Source organism: Cervus elaphus, chromosome 14 (assembly GCF_910594005.1).
Source record: "Cervus elaphus chromosome 14, mCerEla1.1, whole genome shotgun sequence".
NCBI lineage: Eukaryota > Metazoa > Chordata > Mammalia > Artiodactyla > Cervidae > Cervus > Cervus elaphus.
The window spans coordinates 32,040,803-32,060,520 of NC_057828.1; the positions used below are offsets into that span (position 1 = coordinate 32,040,803).

Here is a 19,718-nt window from a genome sequence, read left to right on the forward strand (position 1 = left end):
TATATATTCTATTTACGTATTTTGCTTACTGTGTGCTTCACTCACTAGAACATAACCTCTAAGAGGGCGGAAATTATTTTTTTCTCATTTGTTCACTAGTGTGTGCCAGTGCTTGGGAATCAGTAGGTACACAATAAATATTTACTGAATAAATAACAAGGGATTTGTAGTCTATATGAGCATATATACTTAGACTATTGAAAACCATCTATATGCTCAAACTTCAAGTACACTACTAAACTGAAACTAAAATAAAGACAAGGCATTATGATAAAAGAGATACAATTCTCTATATTAAAGTTTATTAAGTGTGTACCAGATTATTCCAGCTCATGCTGCTCTCTTCATCAGATGTATGGCTTTTAAACTCTCAACTTCACAACTTAGCTTTCACTATCTTTTGCCTGTGGTTACTGTTCAGTATTACTGTTTCATGTCATTGTCTCCTTTCTCTACTGTATAATGTCTACCATCATTTATTATTATCAATAATAAAATATTAAAAACAACTCAATTATAGAAAGCCTACTCTGTGCCTGGCACTGGGCGAGGCACAATGCATACACTGCCATAATCAGTTCTTACACCAATAAGTGTAACTATCAGTAGTTTCTACAGCCCTCACTAAGTGATGACAAAGCTGGTGTCATTTACTGCTATGAGTACTAGATGGCTCTGTAGGTCTTTACAGAGATCTTCCCACTCGTCTCGCCTGTAGTCTTGATTCCTGCTGCCATGTTAATGGTGATCGTGGTTAATGTGTATGGAAATATTTGTTTTTTATAAACTGTTCTGTTAGTGATCAGCTTGTATTCAAAATACTTAATAAAAAAATTAAGACACTTTAACAAACCAAAAACACTACAAAGAGTTAACTAAACTGGCTAGAGATATCCCCTCTATGGAGATGCAATTTATATATCTACTAGTGATAAGTCAAAATATTTAGAAATTGGTATAGCCTGGGCATTGACCAATTAGAGCAGACATTAGCTATAAAAATACAGTATGCCCATGCCAGTGTACTCCTACGGACTGAAGACTAGCCCTGTACATACAGAGGCTATCAAAGGTAAATCATGCAACATAACTTCAAACTTCTTTTACTCTCCCTTGGATCCCCACAGAGCCAGGGAAGAGTTTCTAAGGAAGAATGAATGGCTAAAAATAATTCTCCTTTCAAACTCTAGGACTAGGTTATGCAGACACATAAGGGCCTACTTATGGTAATTAGAGGAAGCAAGCTAATTAAAAGCTTTTGACACCTGAAGCAGGGGTAGCAGGCCAAAGCAGCAAGCTTTCACAACAAGCTCTGAAGCCCAGAAGCCTTGAAGCTGCCGGAGCAAGGCTGGAGCAGGCAGAAGCGGTGAGCCACCAGGAAACTGTGGACAGGCAACACCCAGGGCGTAAGTTAAAGGTTTTCCTGAAAGCAAAAAGGAAAACCCAGCGTTAAGTTAAGCAGTCACTGACAACAATTGAGTCGTAGAGAGAAGGTTCTTAACTCGTAGAGCTGTTGATTTTCAACTATATCTTGCTCCTTTATTATTTCCCATAATTTATGCATTTCTTGTAGGAGTTATATAAATTATGCTTTTATTTTCATAGTTTTATTTTTTTAAGAAAAAGCATAACTGAGAGAGGTGCTGTTCCTATCAGACATCTGTGCCAGAGGTGAACCTATCCACTGGGTCTATATAATATCTACTGACAAATTCCTGATAGAAGACAAAATACTTTAGAGGAAAAAAATTACCTCTTTGGGGCAGTCTTTGAATTTTGAAATTTATTAGTTGATAAATACTACAAGGGTATTTAGGGCCATCAAAGATACTTTAATCAGGAATGAATAGCTAAGCAGTAAGAGCTCATAAACTAGTCAATATTACTTTTCTATACAAAATTCATTGTGTCTTAAAAGAGAGTAAATTATCTACAACGTATTGCTTGCTTTTATTTTATATATTTTAATTGATATATATAGAGAAAGGAAGAATAAACAGAGAGAGAGGGAGTGAGAGAGAGACAGAGAAAGGTATCTTTTCATACAAAATCTCAAATATTATCAGTCATGCATTAAATACTCTGAATTGACTCCAGATCACTGGCCTATGACCAAGCAGGACTTGATTCCCAGTTCACTGACAGCCAGACTACTGTCTGCTATAGCCCACTCCCCAGGCTCTGCATCCATTCTTCAATTCTTCCAAGCATTAGGACTATAGAGCAGATATCATTGTCCTTACCTATATGCCTCACTTAATCCTCATGAGTAACTTTAAGCAATTCTTCAGTACCCTGTCCTTTCCTTCAATCCTTTTTATGGAAAAAATATATAACAACACATATACAGTTATTTAAATATTTGTATTATTGCTTTATTTGTTCCTTAGTTGCATCCCAATTGAGTCCTAAATCTATTTGCAGCCCCATCATTAACCCTTTGTCCTTTACCAAGCTTCTAAAATAACCTATGTCACCCTGCCATCACCATCTATCCTAACTCTGAACTATCCAAACCCTACCCTGTAGTATACTTCATAGAAAATAGATCCTTTACATTTCCTCATATCACCTTTAAATATTTCTATATTTCTACTTCTCCTTACTTCTTTTCCTTTTGAGCCCAAGGAAGAAGTGTCCCTACCACTTGCAAGGATAACAGTATCATCTGAAATCTTAATGCCAGACTCTCTCCTTTCTTTCCCTTGTTCCATTAAAGATTTGTTTCTGAACTTCAAGCTTTCTTTCTTATGGCACCTGAACACCAGCGTCTCCATGACCATCTCCTATTCAAAACCAAATACAAAACAAAAACTTTATTGCCATCCTATCTTCCTCTCAAGAAAGTAATATCGCATCCCTTTCCACAAGGTATTATTTCTCCATAAAGCACATTTCTAAAGAACATTTATGCCTGCTTTTTCCACTCCATCATCAGTTTCTCAGCCTCTTGTAATCACCTATTTCAATCTAGTTGCTATTTCCCTCTATTGGACTGAAATTACTCTCTCAAAGATTAATAATGTCCTTCCAAATTCCAAATAAAATATATTGTCCTCAACTCTGATCTGTTTCAACCTCTCTTCATTACTGGACATCGCAGATGATCAATGTATTTTCCTACTTATTCTTTTTTTCATATTCTATTAAATTATTTTCTCCAAGGATCCCTACTCCACCTTTTTTATATATCCTCTCTTCCCTGACCTATATATGATCCTATTAATATCTATATGCTGATGACTCCTAAATTCTTATCTCCTAATAGGTAGACCCATACTTCCAGTAGCCTACTAGTCATCTCTCTGAAATGTTCAGCATATATCTCAAATTTAACAAGTCAAAACCCTGCACATTAAACCCATTTACTCAGACTGCATACCTCAATCATCCACGATTTCTAACTTTAATTTATCAGTGACATATAAAGTGATTTCTTTACATTCTGTCTATCCTATCCACCCTTCTTGCCCACGTCCACTGGCCAAGTTCAAGCCCTCATTTCATCTGAAAAAATGATAATAGGTTCCTTTTTGACCACCTTACTCTATGTCAAACATTATGCTAACTGCTGAGAATATGAAGATAAATAAAAGAGCCCTTGCTCTCAAAAATCTCATAGTCCAGTATGGGAAACAACACTAAACAGATAATTACAGTACAACATGAAAAGAAAGGTAAAAAACAAGGTCTTATAAAAAGCAAAGAAAAGAGATTCCTAACCCAAAATGGGGGAGAAGGGAGGGATCTATGTAATTTGTGAATATATATGTTAAAGTTTTCTGAAAGAGGTGACTGACATATGAGTCTTACACAGTGAACCCCAGAAAAGGGGGACCAAGAGGATCTGATTAAAGAGAGGGAATATTTTGGGGAATGGGGACAGCATGAGCAAGGCACATGGGATGTCTGTGAGGGGGAAAGGGGTGAAGATAATCAGGGATAATAAGCAGTTGTCTTTCTTAGGAAAGGGTTTCTTCCTAGCAGGGAATAGCTAGAAATGAAACTGAAGGGTCCAAGTAATGTAAGAGCTTGTATGCCATGCTAAAACAACTAGAACCTTAAAATGTAGATAATAGAGAACAATTCTTCATAGTTGGTGGCAGCTACATCACTTTAATAGCTCTGTGGAGACTGGGTCTGAGGCAAGAAAAGACATGAGGTTATAGCAGTAGCTGAGGTGAAAGATTTTGAGGACCTAACTAAGGAAGAGAGGAAGAAATTCAAGAAATACTTAGAATTTTAAAAAATTGATTAAATGTGGCTGTTGGGAGTGAGATATCTAGGATCTCCCTCCCTTCTGGTCTCTTCTCTACCAAATCCTTCATTGACACTATTGGTATTATCTTTCTTATCATTCTGATTATATCACTACTCTGATTATTTGATAGGAGTCCCATTCCTATGAAATAATGTTCCTTACCATAGCATACCAAATCATTCACTGCATTGCCCAAGAGAACTTTCAATCCTCATCTTTGACCACCACCACCAAAAACCCTTATATTCCAGGCACAAGATCACTAACTGCTCCCTGAATAAAATAAATGCACTTAAAAGAAAAAAAAATTCTTTTGATTCTTTTAGAATTATTATATAAAATTTATAAAATTAAAGTGTAAAAAAGAGCCACAGACAGCATTATTTCATAGAGAAAACCACGAAATCATGTAAGCTGTCTATATCCTTTCAACCAGCAAAGTCCTCTTCTGGAAGTTTATTCTAAAGCAATTATTTAAGAAATCAGCTGAAATACAGCAAAAAGCATTTTGTTAAAAAACGCTTTGGAGAGCATTATCTCTAATATAGAAAAAATAGAACTTAAATAATTCATTTTTTTATGTTCTGAGCACCTACTATGTACTCTTAGGTGCTGGGGAGTCACAGTGAACTGACAGGGAATAAAATCCTTATACTCATGGAGCATACATTCTAGCTTAACATTACTGTTTGGAACCATTAGAACCATCAGGTTTAAAAGAAAATGTTTCAGCACATGGGGAAAAGACTTAAAATATTTGGTACGAAGAGCTGGTTTGACATCAACGTTTACAAAACTACCCCAATTTTATTACGTATGAGTAGAAATAAAATTGGGGGAAAAAATGCCAGAAAATTACATCAGTCGATCTCAATGCTGTGTACCTTTCCCTCTTGTAGATTAGACTGTGATCCTAGTCACGGGTATGGAACATGTTTAGATTACAGTGTATGATTAATAAGTATTTTTTTCATTAGTCAAAACAGACAAGGTGAAAGAAAAAAAAAACTTCACTTTTCTGTTTTTAAGCTCCAATAAGGAAAATGATTATATATATTTTTTATTATACCCAGGTTTATTAGAAATCAAATAAGATATTATTCCTGTTACAAAGTCTGTTGGCAAGAAAAATAACTTGGTATGATGAAATTTTTTTTTTACAGTTAAACTTTATTTTTATTTTTTTTTACTTTTCCCATTTATTTTTATTAGTTGGAGGCTAATTACTTTACAATATTGTAGTGGTTTTTGCCATACACTGACATGAACCAGCCATGGATTTACATGTGTTCCCCATCCCGATCCCCCCACCCGCCTCCCTCTCCATCCCATCCCTCTGGGTCTTCCCAGTGCACCAGCCCTGAGCACTTGTCTCATGCATCCAACCTGGGCTGGTGGTCTGTTTCACCCTTGATAGTATACTTGTTTCAATGCTGTTCTCTCAGAACATCCCACCCTCGCCTTCTCCCACAGAGTCTAAAAGTATGTTCTGTACATCTATGTCTCTTTTTCTGTTTTGCATATAGGGTTATCGTTACCATCTTTTTAAATTCCATATATATGCGTTAGTATACTATATTGGTGTTTATCTTTCTGGCTTACTTCACTCTGTATAATGGGCTCCAGTTTCATCCATCTCATTAGAACTGATTCAAATGAATTGTTTTTAATGGCTGAGTAATATTCCATAGTGTATATGTACCAAAAGCACTGTGCTAAGTACTGAGTATAAGGAATAAAGAAATTCAGTCCTTGCCTTCACTTAGAGTCTATTGGTGAAGACAAATATTAAACACAGAAATAAGGAAATTTAAAAATACAAGTGCTAGGAAGGAGTTGTACAAGGTTCTCACCTTTCCCAATAAAAAGATAAAAGTGTCTTACATCTTCACTCCCATTTTTCTGAACTCATTAATCCACTGATGTCATTTTCCCATTCATTTCTTTTTTTTTTTTTTTTAATTATTATTATTTTTTTCCAGTGGGTTTTGTCATACATTGATATGAATCAGCCATGGATCTACATGTATTCCCAATCCCGATCCCCCCTCCCACCTCCCTCTCCACCCGATTCCTCTGGGTCTTTCCAGTGCACCAGGCCGGAGCACTTGTCTCATGCATCCCACCTGGGCTGGTGATCTGTTTCACCATAGATAGTATACATGCTGTTCTTTTGAAATATCCCACCCTCACATTCTCCCACAAAGTTCAAAAGTCTGTTCTGTATTTCTGTGTCTCTTTTTCTGTTTTGCATATAGGGTTATCGTTATCACCTTTCTAAATTCCATATATATGTGTTAGTATGCTGTAATGTTCTTTATCTTTCTGGCTTACTTCACTCTGTATAATGGGCTCCAGCTTCATCCATCTCATTAGGACTGATTCAAATGAATTGTTTTTAATGGCTGAGTAATATTCCATAGTGTATATGTACCAAAAGCACTGTGCTAAGTACTGAGTATAAGGAATAAAGAAATTCAGTCCTTGCCTTCACTTAGAGTCTATTGGTGAAGACAAATATTAAACACAGAAATAAGGAAATTTAAAAATACAAGTGCTAGGAAGGAGTTGTACAAGGTTCTCACCTTTCCCAATAAAAAGATAAAAGTGTCTTACATCTTCACTCCCATTTTTCTGAACTCATTAATCCACTGATGTCATTTTCCCATTCATTTCTTTCATTGATTGCATTCTGCCATCAATTCTTTCACTGATTTCAAAATATGTAATGATTTTAAAGAAGCCATAGTAATAACAAAATATATTTTGTTAGGCCAGGATAATCTCCACTTTTTCTGGAAACAAAATATCCATTAATACTGGCCACAAATATAATGCAAGAGTCATTTTAAACTATCTGCAGGAACAGTATCGAAAGAGGTGAGCCTGGGAAAATTCACTTTTCTCTATTTCTAGCTTCTGTAAAACTTTTCCTGCTGCCTTTTTCTTCCTAGAGATCAAGTTTGGAGTGAATAAAAACAGTCTATCTTTAAAGCAAGAAAGGTTCTACCCTCTCTGAGCAAAGAGACAAGTGTTGAAAAACCACAGTAATTCTCCTTCGCTTCTGTCCACAATTAACAAATGGATTAAGCCTCAAAGTAATCAGCCTGGAAGTCCATATCTCAACACGACTCTGTTCCACTAGCAAACGAGTTGTTAAGGCTGACTGGAAACCTCAATGCAGCTAGCTGGATATGCATATTTTGAGTCTGTTTTGCGATCCAAAGTGGGGAACAAAGGTTTACATTTGGGGGAAGGTAGTTAAGTCCCCAAGTTGGCTCCAAGTTCATGTCTTAATCTTTTTTTAACAGGGGATCCTGGTAACTCTGAACCTGATATGGCTCCAACATATTGATTAAAACCCAATGAGGCAAAGAGAAGAGAGTAATTGGAACCTCATCTCCTTACACAGATACAGTATCTTATAGTCCAGAAATAAAAAATATAAAAAACAACCAGGATTCTAGAGTACAGGGACTACAGACATTCATGAAAGATATGTAGAGGCAAAACATGGAACACTGGGATTCTCCAAGGATGGAAACATTGAAGTAATATAAAGAACCTCAGTCTAAGGAGACCAGTCAAGAAATATTCAATTACTGAAGAACAAGAGCCATGCATACTGACCTTTATTAATGTTAATGTTTTCTTTTTGTTGGTATTTAAAGTATTTTGAGATGGTAAATGATATTGACTTCTCTCTCACCCTCAATCTCATGAAATTATAGAAACTGTAAGTTGTTTAAAGGAATAAAATTACGACATCGGAAAATAAGAACATCACCTAATCAGATATTTTAAAGAACCCCTAAAATCTAGGATGGATAAAATGAGATTAGATAGAGACAAGAATGGAGAAACCACAGCCCAAACTACATTAAAGAAGAAAATTGAGGCACAGGTTAAAAGCAATGACATAGGGAGTTAAAGTTTGACATCAATAAACTCAAAGACTAAAGAGAACTCACAAAGAAACTGTCAGTCTTCATTCCAAATTTTATCACTTTTGGTACAAGTCAGAATTGTACACTTTAACATGAATAAAATAGTGAATGAAAAGGAAACTACCAAAAACTACAAAGTACTTTGGTAAGGCAGCTGGTAAAAGAAGCTTTCCTGAGAAATCTGTATGTAAGTCAAGAAGCAACAGTTAGAATTGGACATGGAACAACAGACTGGTTCCAAATCGGGAAAGGAGTATGTCAAGGCTGTATATCATCACCCTGCTTATTTAACTTATATGCAGAGTACATCGTGAGAAATGCTGGGCTGGATGAAGCACAAGCTGGAATCAAGACTGTAGGGAGAAACATCCATAACCTCAGGTACGCAGATGACACCACCCTTATGGCAGAAAGCAAAGAAGAACCAAAGAGCCTCTTGATGAAAATGAAAGAGGAGAGTGAAAAAGCTGGCTTAAAACCCAACATTCAGAAAACTAAGATCATGGCATCTGGTCCCATCACTTCATGGCAAACAGATGGGGAAATAATGCAAACACTGACAGACTTTACTTTTGGGGGCTCCAAAATCACTGCAGATGGTGACTGCAGCCATGAAATTAAAAGACGCTTTCTCCTTGGAAGAAAAGCTATGACCAACCTAGACAGCATATTAAAAGGCAGAGATATTACTTTGCCAACAAAGGTCTGTCTAGTCAAAGATATGGATTTTCCAGTAGTCATGTATGGATGTGAGTGTTGGACTATAAAGAAAGCGGAGTGCCAAAGAAGTGATGCTTTTGATCTGTGGTGATGGAGAAGATTCTTGAGAGTCCCTTGGACTGCAAAGAGATCAAACCAGTCAATCCTAAAGGAAATCAGTCCTGAATATTCATTGGAAGGACTGATGCTGAAGCTGAAACTCCAATGTTTTGGCCACCTGATGCAAAGAATGGATTCATTGGAAAAGACCCTGATGCTGGGCAAGATTGAAGGTGAAAGGAGAAGGGGACAACAGAGGATGAGATGGTTGGATGGCATCACCAACTCGATGGACATGAGTTTGAGCAAGCTCCAGGAGTTGGTGATGGACAGGGAGGCCTGGTGTTCTGCAGTCCATGGGGTCGCAAAGAGTCGGACACAACTGAGTGACTGAACTGCACTGAAAGAAGTAATATTAGAGAACTAATGTACATTTTAAAAATGACATTCATATTTTTCAAGAAAGAAATGAAAATATAATGGTAGAGAAATATCCCAATAGCAACAGAAGAAAAAATATGTAGTAAATGAGCCAATCTTTCTTCTTTAAATTTATAAATCATACTATAAATCATATAAATCCCCAAAGAATACTGGGCATCAATTCTCCGTTAATTAACCTATAAATTTAATATTATCTCAATGAAAATAACACTTTAAGTATACAAGTTGAGCCTAAAGTTCATACAGGAAAATATACACTTCTGTTTTTGGTGGTATGTAAGGTTAGAAACTTTGAATGAGTTTTCTAAACATATCAGGTTGGCCAAACGTTCATTCGGTTTTTCCAGTGATGGCTCTAGCAGTGCTTAGTTGTCTTTAACACTTCTGGTTAGATTGTGTTGTGACAGCTGTCATATCAGTGTGCATTTTAAAAAAAACTTATCAAAATTGGTGAATTTTTCGTAGCCATTTTAAGATTGAAGATGGAAGAAAGAAGTAACATTTTTAGCCTAACATTTTAGCTTTATTATTTCAAGAAAGGAAAAAATTCATCTATAATGCAAAAAAAGTTTTGTGCAGAGCATAGAGAAGGTGCTGTGACTGACCAAATGTGTCAAAAGTGGTTTGCGAAATTTTGTGCTGGAGACTGCTCACTAGTAGAATAGGAAATGGCAACCTACTCCACTATCCTTGCCTGGAAAATTCCATGGACAGTGGAGCCTGGAGGGCTATAGCCCATGGAGTCACAAAGAGCTGGACACAACTGAGCGTGAGCACAGGCTGCTCGCTAGACAATGCTCCATGGTCGGGTAGACCAGGTGAAGTGGACAGTGATCCAATCGAGACACTGACAACAATCAACACTATACCACGTGGAAGATAGCCAATATACCCAAAATATCCAAATCAAGCATTGAAAATCATTTGCACGAGCTTGGTTATATTAAGAAGGTTTGGGTTCCACACAAGTAAAAAAAAGAAAACCTTTTTGACCATGTTTGCACATATGATTCTCTACGAAAACATAAGAAAAATGTTCCATTTTTGGAACATTTTTCATCTATGGCTGATTCATATCAATGAAAAGAGAGAAAAAAAAAAAAAAAGAAAAATGTTCCATTTTTAAAACAAATTGTGACGGGGATGAAAAGTGGATGCTGTACAATAACATGGAATGGAAGAGATCATGGGGCAAGTGAAATGAACCACCAACAACCACAGCAAAGGCTGGTCTTCATCCAAAGGAGGTGATGATGTTTATATGGTAGGATTTGAAGGGTTTCCCTGGTGGCTCAGACGATAAAGAATCTGCCTGCAATGCAGGAGACCCGGGTTCAAGCCCTGGTTTGGGAAGATCCCCTGGAGGAGGGCATGGCTACCCACTCCAGTATTCTTGCTTGGGCTTCCGAGGTGGTTCAGTGGTAAAGAATCCACCCTTAATGTAGGAGACACAGGAAACACAGTTTGGATGTCTGGGTCCAGAAGATCCCCTTGGGGGAGGGCATGGCAACATGCTCTAGCATTCCTGCCTAGAGAACCCCATGAACAGAGGAGTCCAGTGGGCTACAGCCCAAAAGTTGCAGAGTCTGAAGCAACTGCGCACACAAGCACACTAAAAAAGAAGTGTTGAATAACCACTGACCTCCTCAAATCTACTTGGGAGGGGGGATCTGAATGACGGTTTTTGGATCTTCCCTGGTAGTTCAGCTGGTAAAGAACCCACCTGCAATGCAGGAGACCCCAATTTGATTCCTGGGTTGGGAAGAACCACTGGAGAAGTGATAGGCTACCCATTCCAGTATTCTTGGGCTTCCCTGGTGGCTCAGCTGGTAAAGAAATCACCTGCAAAGTGCGACTTAGCAGCAACAATGTGGGAGACCTGGGTTGGATCCCAGGTTGGATCTTTCCCTGGGAAAGATCCCCTAGAGAAGGGAATGACTACCCACTCCAGTATTCTAGCCTAGAATTCTAGAATTCCATGAACTATGTAGTCCATGGAGTCCAAAGAGTTGGACATGACAGAGCGACTTTCACTTTCACTTACTTTCTGTACTAGGAGCTCCTCCCCAAAAAACAAAAGGACTCATTCCAACAAGTAGTGCTCCCAATTAGACTAGCTGAAAGCAGCGCTCAACAAAAAGGGCCATGAATTAGGCAACAGGAAATGCATAATCTTCCATCAGGATAACCCAAGACTGCACTGTTTCTTTGATGAACAGGCAAAAACTCTTTCACCTTGGCTGGGAAGTTCTCATTCAGTTGCTATATTCACCAGATATTTTACCTTCAGATTTCCATTTATTTCAGTCTTTACAAAATTCTCTTAATGGAAAAAATTTCAATTCCCTGGAAGACTATAAAAGGCACCTGAACAGTTCTTTGCTCAAAAAGATAAAAAGTTTTGGAAGACAGAATTATGAAGTTGCCTGAAAAAATGGCAGAAGGTAGTGGAACAAAACAGTGAATACATTGTTCAATAAAGTCCTTGATGAAAATGAAAAATGTGTCATTTATTTTTACTTAAAAACTGAATGAACATTTTGGCTAACCCAATAGTAAACATGAAAAAACTATTAAAATCACCTTTTAAGCAAATTTCAGAACTAGAATGAAAGAAAGTGGTATAGCATCAAAACTAAGTGCATCTAAGAATACTATAACACAAGCAAGCATAGCTGGCTTTCACCATGAAGGTAGAAACTTTACCCCATACTCCAGAGACTGAATTTTCATGTTGGTAACTGTAAAGCAGACAGGAAAAGGAAATAAGGACTAAGCAGCACACAAGGCAGATAACCTAACAGGCAGCCATAATACCTAAAACGAATACCTCCTAAAACAAATAAATGGATTTAAAATATGGTCACAGGATACAAGGTCCATGTACCAAAATACCTACTGCATCTCGATACATTAATAAATGGTAAATGTTCCATATGCACTAGATAAGAAATGAGCATTCATCAGCTGCTGAGCATAATGTACTACATCAATTAAGTTGTCTGTTAATTGTTATTCATATCTTTTATTCCTTATTGATTTTCATCTACTTGTGTCAGCTATGAAAACAGTGTGTCAAAATTTCCTATTATGAAATTAAGAGGTCTACCCTTTAAGTTTTGTCCATTTTTTGTTCTACATACATAAAAACTGTCAATTAGAAAATATATAGTTATAATGGCTATAGTATGATAAAAATAAATATTTGATCTTTGTCCCTGGCACACAGTTTCTAAAACTCTTTGAATTTGTGCAGTGATAAAATTCTTCTGTATGTTAATGAGATAAGTGGTGGCCCTAGGTAGTTCAGTATAGGTGGATGGTTGCCAAAAAGACTAAGCCATTATTAGAAGCTTGTAATTTTCAGCCCTACACCCAACTTACAGAGAAGGGGAGAGGGGCCAGAGATCTTGTTAGGGGCCTACAATTTCATTATAATGTCTAAGTAATGAAATCTCCATGAAAATTTATAATTGAATGGGTACCTTCCAGGTTACTCAGCACATCAAGGTGCTGCAACAGGGGTGCACCCAGAGAGGGCATGGAGGCTCCACGCCCTTCCTTCCATACATCACTCTATGTGTGTCTTCCACTTGGCTGCTTCTGAGTTGTATCTTTTACAATAAACCAGTAACACCAGGTTAACTTCCAGGAAGGGTTAAAGATAGCAGCATAGGAAGACTGTAAACCCACCTCCTCCCATTAACACAACATATTTACAGCTATATAAGGAGCAGCTTTCCTTTCTAAAGGACCTGAGAACTAGATGAACAACATCTTGACAAGCAAAGATAAAAGAGATGTATGGAGAGAGGTAGGAAAGGCAGAGGCATGGTTTCACGTGGGACTCCACACCAGGAGCAGTTACCCACAGCTGGGAGGCATTCCAAAAATACAAAACTTTTCCTCAAGGAGTGAAGAGACTGAGCACCACATGAGGTACCCCAGCCCTCAGGTCCAGCACAGGAAAGGTGACCCCCTCAAAACATCTAATTTAGTGAATGAATGGGAATTAAATCCAGGAAAACATCAGAACTGAACGGAAGGGAGAACCTGCTATTAAAAGGCTCACATACAGACCCACTCACCCTGAGATCCAGTGCAAAGGAAATAATTTGAAAAGCACCTAGATCATAAGCAAAGGAGACCCACATACTGATCTTAAAGTAGCTGCCAGAGAGACATGAACCAGCTGGAACATTCTCTGGGGACAGAAGCACTGGCAGTCTTTGCAACATCACTCTAACTTGCAATATCATTCTTCACAATATCATTCTAGTTGGTGACAGAGCTGATGGGTGCCATTTTTGGCATCCTCCCTCTAGCCTATTAGCACCAGGGGGATGCTCTACCTACCCCACTTCAAAACCCTGAACCCTCATTTACCTCATACAGCAGCCTCACTACAACTGGGCTGGGCAAACATCCCACACTCAACCAACCCCATGCAGCAGCTAAGCCAGCTAAGCGCAACATACCCTCCCTCCCTGCAAAGCAGACACAGCCTGCCATAGCCATCAGGTGTATACACCCCATACAATTGCCACACCTTGACTACCTAGCAATGATGGCCAGGAGATGGCACTTCAGGTCTCACAGGCCATCTACTACAGAAGATCACTCTTTCAAGAATGGAATCGGTAGCTAGTTCACCCTATACATGAAGACAAACACAGAGAGTCAGGCATCCGAGGAGACATAAACATATGTTCCAAACTAAAGAACAAGACAAATCTCCAGAAAAAGACTTTAATGAAATAGAGATGAGCAACTTACACAATAGTTAGAAGTAATATTCATAAAGATGCTCACTGAACTCGACAAAAGAATGAACATAGAACATCAATGAAGAGAAGGAATTCCCTGGCAGTCCAGTGGTTAGGAGTTGATGCTTTTACTGCCAAGGCCTGGGTTCCATCCCTGGTTGGAGAACTAAGATCCTGCAAGCCACACAGTCAAAACAAAAACAAAACAAAGAGATAGAAAATATAAGAAAGTACCAAACAAGATATAATTGAACTGAAAAATCGACTTCAGGGGTTCAGAATCAGACTGGATGAACTAGAAGACAAACCAATGAGCTGAAAAACAAAGCAATGGAAATCACCCAAACTGAGCTGCAAAATGGAAAAAGAATTAAAAATTTGGAAGATACCATAAGGGACCTCTGGAACAACATCAAGATGAAGAACATTCGCATTATAGGGGCCCCAGAAACAGAAGAGAGAAAGAAAGGGCCAGAAAAACTACCTGAAGAAACTTCCCTATCTGGGGGAGGAAGGTTGAGGAACAGGTTGAGGAACCCCACAGAGTTCCAAATAAGATAACCCAAAGAGAACCACAGTGACACACATCATAATTAAAACAGTGAAAGTTAAGGGTAAAGAGAGCATCTTAAAAGCAAAAAGAAAAAAAACACCTATTATATACAAGGGAAACCTCATGAAGGTATAAGCCGATTTTCAGCAGAAATTTTACAGACCAGAGAGAGTGGCATAACTTACTCAAGTGCTAAAAATAAAATTCCAATCAAGAATTCTCTAGTCATCAAGGTTATCATTCAGAATGATATGAGAGTGGAGATTATCACCACTGTACCAGTCATATAAGAAATACTAAAGTGAAAAGATACTAATTAATAGTAAGAAGACATACAAAAGGGAAAAGGTAAAAATACAGTAATGGTAGTGGATAAATCACTTACAAAGAAAGTATGAAAGCTAAAAGACAAAAGTAAACTAAAAATATAATAATTAGTTAAGGAAAATATAATATTAAAAGATGGAAAAGGTATCATCAAAAATATAAAAGGTGACAGAGGAGTAATAATTTACAGCTTTCAAAAAAGTTACTATCAACTTAAAAAAGATCACTATATACTTAAGATGTTATATGTGAGCCTCACAGTATCTGCACGCGCGCACACATACACACACACACACACATACACATAAATTTATAGTAAACACACAAAAGAAAGTAAGATTAAACAAAACACTAAGGAAGTGAGATAAATAAATAAAACACTAAAGAAAGCCAGCAAGCAAGAGAGAAAGAGAAGAAAGAACAGAGAGGAGCTACAAAAACACACAGAAAACTACTAACAAAATGGCAATAAGTAAATACCAATCAATAATTCATTTAAATGCAAATGAACTAAAACTCAAAAATCATACAGTTGCTGAATGAGCAAAAAGAAGACCCATCTCCATGCTGTCTACAAGAGACTCAATTCATAAGTAAGAATACAAACAGACTTTATGTGAGGGGATATAAGATATTCTACTCAAATAGAAATGAAAAAAGATAGTGCAGCAATATTTATGTAAGACAAAATAGACTTTAAAACAAAGACTGTAATAAAAGACTCCTTGTGACCCTATGGACTATAGCCCATCAGGCTCCTCTCCCCATGGGATTCTCCAGGCAAGAATACTGGAGTGGGTTGCCATGCCCTCCTCTAGGGGATCTTCCTAACCCAGGGATCAAACCCAGGTCTCTTACATCTCCTGTATTGACATGCGGGTTCTTTACCACTAGCACCATCTGGGAAGCTCTGTATAAAAGACAAGGGCACTATATAATGATAAATGGGGTCAATCTATCAAAAAGACATAACACTTATAGACATATATGCACCCAATATAGGAGAATGAAAAATCCATAAAGCAAATATTTATGGACCTAAGGGGGAAAAGTGAAAGCAATACAATAAGAGTTGGGGATTTTTAACACCCCACTTACATCGATGAACATATCAATGGTCTTAAATGGCACATTATTCAATATGAACGTAATAGATATATAAAGAGTATGCCACCCAAAAGCAGCACAATACACATTCTCCTCACGTGTACATGTAACTTTCTCCCTCCCATGCAAAGGTCACATGTTAAGCCACAGAACAAGTCTCAGTAAATTCCAAAGAAAATTGAAATCATAGCAAGCATCTTTTTTGACCACAATGGTATGAAACTAGACATCAATTACAAGAAGCAAACTGAAAAAAGAAACGTAGATTAAACAAAATGCTACTGAACAGCCAGTGGGTCACTGAAGAAATCAATAGATAAATAGAAAAATACCTAGGGACAAATGAAAACAGAAATAAAATGTATCAAAGTCTATGGGATGAAGCAAAAGTAGTCCTATGGGGGAAGTTCATAGCAATATAGGATTGTCTCAAGACATAAGAAAAATCTCAAGTAAACAATATAATTTTACCTAAATGAACTAGGGGGAAAAAAAAGAGCAAAGCTCAAAGTTAGTAGGAGGAAGGAAATAATAAATAGAAGGAAATAATAAATATATAAGTGATTCAAATAATTAAATTATAAATAAAACTGAGGGAAAAAAAAGAACAGAAGAGATTAATGAAACTAAGAGTTGGTTCTTTGAGAAGATAAAAACAAAAGTCAATAAGCCTCTAGGTAGACTAACTAAGGAAAAGAGACAGTACTCAAATAAATAAAATCAAAAATGAAAGAAGATAAGTTACAACTGATTATACAGAAATACAAAGGATCATAAGAGAATATTAGGCACATACACCAACAAACTGGACAACCTAGAGAAAAGAGATAAATTTCCAGAAATATACAGTCTACCGCGATTAAAAATTTAGGAAATAGAAAACCTGACTACACTAATTGCTATGAAATGAAATTGAATCAGTAATCAAAAAATTTTCAAGAAACAAAAGTCCAGAACTAGATACTTGACTGGTGGATTGTTCCAAACATTCAGAGAACAGTTAATGCCTGTTTTCCTAAAACTCTTCCAAAAAGCCAAAGAGGAGGGAAGGCTTCCAAACACTTTTCATGAAGCCTGCACTACCCTGATACAAAAGCAGAAAGGGACACCACACAAACACACACGCACACGCACACACTCACAGACAAACACACTCACACCTAAGAAAGGAAGGAAGGAAAGGAGGAAGTGAAAAAGGAAAATTACAGGTCAACATCCATTATTAACACAATGTAAAAATCTTCAATAAAATAGTAGCAAACTGAATTCAACAATATATTAAAAGGGTCATACACCACAAACAAGTGGAATTTATCCCGGGGATGCAGTGATATCTAAATATCCACAAATCAAACAATGTGACACACCACATTAACAAACCAGAGAATAAAAATCATAGTCATCTCAATAAATGCAAGAAAAACATTTGATAAAATTCAACAACTGATGATGAAAACTCTCAACAAGTATGCACAAAGGGACATGTACCTTAACATAGTAAAGGAAATACATGATAAACCTACACCATACAACTCAACAGTGAAAAGCTAGAAGCTTTTCTTCTATTAGGAACAAGATAAGGATGCCCATTCTCACCATTTCTATTCAACATGGTATTGGAAATCTTAGCCACAGCTATCAGGCAAGAAAAAGGACTCAAAATTGGGAAAAAGTGAAACTCACCACTTGCAGAAGACAAATTGAATATAGAAAACCCTAAAGACTCCATCAAAAAGATAATAAAGGAACTAACCAAAGTCACAAGATACAAAATAAATATATAGAAATCCATGGCATTTCTACAACTAATAGAGAACTACCAGAAAGAGAAATTAAGAAAATAATCCCACTTACAACTGCATCAGAAGAATATCTAAGAATAAATTTACTGAAGGAGGTAAAATATCTTACATTAAAAACTATAAGACACTGATGAAAGAAAGTGAAGAAGACCCTAATAAATAGAAAGCTCTTCCGTGCTCATGGATTATAAGTATTAGTATTGTTAAAATATCCATACTACCCAAAGCAATCTACAGATTCAATGCAATCCCTATCCAAGGTCCAATGGCATTCTAGTTCACAGGACTAGAACGAATGATTCTAAGATTTGCATGGAACAACAAAAGATCTGGAACACCCAAGACAAACTTGAAAAGAACAAAGCTGGAGGTATCATGGTTCCTGATTCAAACTGTACTACAAAGCTACAGTCATCAGTTGTATGGTGTTGGCACAAAAACAGACACAGCAATCAATGGAAAAGAACTGAGATCCCAGAAATAAACCCACACACATATGGGCAATAAATTCACAATAAAGGTGCCAAGAACTTACAATGGAGAAAGACAATCTCTTCAGTAAATAGTGTCGGGAAAACTGGATAGCAATGTGCAAAATAATAAAATTAGACCACCACTACCTTACATTATACACAAAAAGTAACTCAAAATAGATTAAAGAATTAAACGTTAAGACTTGAAACCATAAAATCCCTAGAAAAAAACACAGGCAATAACCTCAGTGAAATCAGCCTTAGCAATGTTTTAGGGGATCTGACTCCAAAGGTAAAGGAAACAAAAGCAAAAATAACGAAATGGGACCACATCAAACTAAAAAGTTTCTGCACGGGAAAGGGAACCATCTCTAAAGTGAACAGTCAACCTACTGAGTAGGAGAATATATTTGCATACCATATATATATAATAAGGAGTTAACATTGGAATTATATAAAGAACTCATAAAACTCAGCAACTAAAAATCCAAACAACCCATTTAAAAACAAGCAGAGGAGCTGAATAGACATTTTTCCAAAGAAGACATACAGATGGCCAACAGACACATGAAAAGATGTTCAACATCACTAATTATTATGGAAACGCAAGTCAAAACCACAATGAGATATTACCTCATACCTACTAGAATGGCTATCATAAAACAGACAAAAAACAGCAAGTGCTGGAGAGAATGTGGAGAAGAGAGAACACACATACTGTTGGTGGGGTTGTAAATTGGCACAGTCACTATGGAAAACAGTGTGACAACTTCTCAGAAGGTTAAAAATCGAACTACCACATGATCCAGCTATTCCACTTCTGGGTATTTAGCCAAAGAATATAAAAACACTAAATCAAAAAGATCTATGCATCCCTATGTTCACTGCAACTTTACTGACAATATCCAAGTTACGGAAACAACCTGTCAATCAATGGACGAATGGGTAAAGATGGGGTAAGTATATATATATATACATATATATATATATACAAACACATATGTATGCATATATACACACATGCAAATTGGAATAGTACTCAGCCATAAAAAGAATGAAAGCTTACCACTTGCAACAAGACAGATGACTCTAGAAGGTACTATGCTAAGTGAAATAAGTCAGAAGGAAAAATACAAATACTGTATGATTTCATTCATACATGGAGTCTAAAAATACAAACAAAACTAAAGAGAAACAAACTTATAAAGAGAACAGATCAGTGGTCACTGAAAAGGAAAGGGGTTGGCAAGTAGACAAAAGTGGTGAAGAGGTTCAACTA

General features: G+C 36.9%; 1 protein-coding gene across 9 annotated transcripts in view; it reads right to left on the minus strand.

The window, feature by feature from the left end:
* Positions 1-19,718, minus strand: part of CDC42BPA (CDC42 binding protein kinase alpha) — a 296,309-nt gene that overhangs the window by 201,148 nt on the left and 75,443 nt on the right. The window contains exon 2 of one of the 9 annotated variants that reach the window (XM_043923190.1): positions 1,266-1,423. The exons of the other annotated variants lie outside the window; for them this stretch is intronic. The gene's annotated coding sequence lies outside the window, so the exon portion shown is untranslated. The remainder of the gene's footprint in view (positions 1-1,265; positions 1,424-19,718) is intronic. 9 annotated transcript variants of the gene reach the window in all.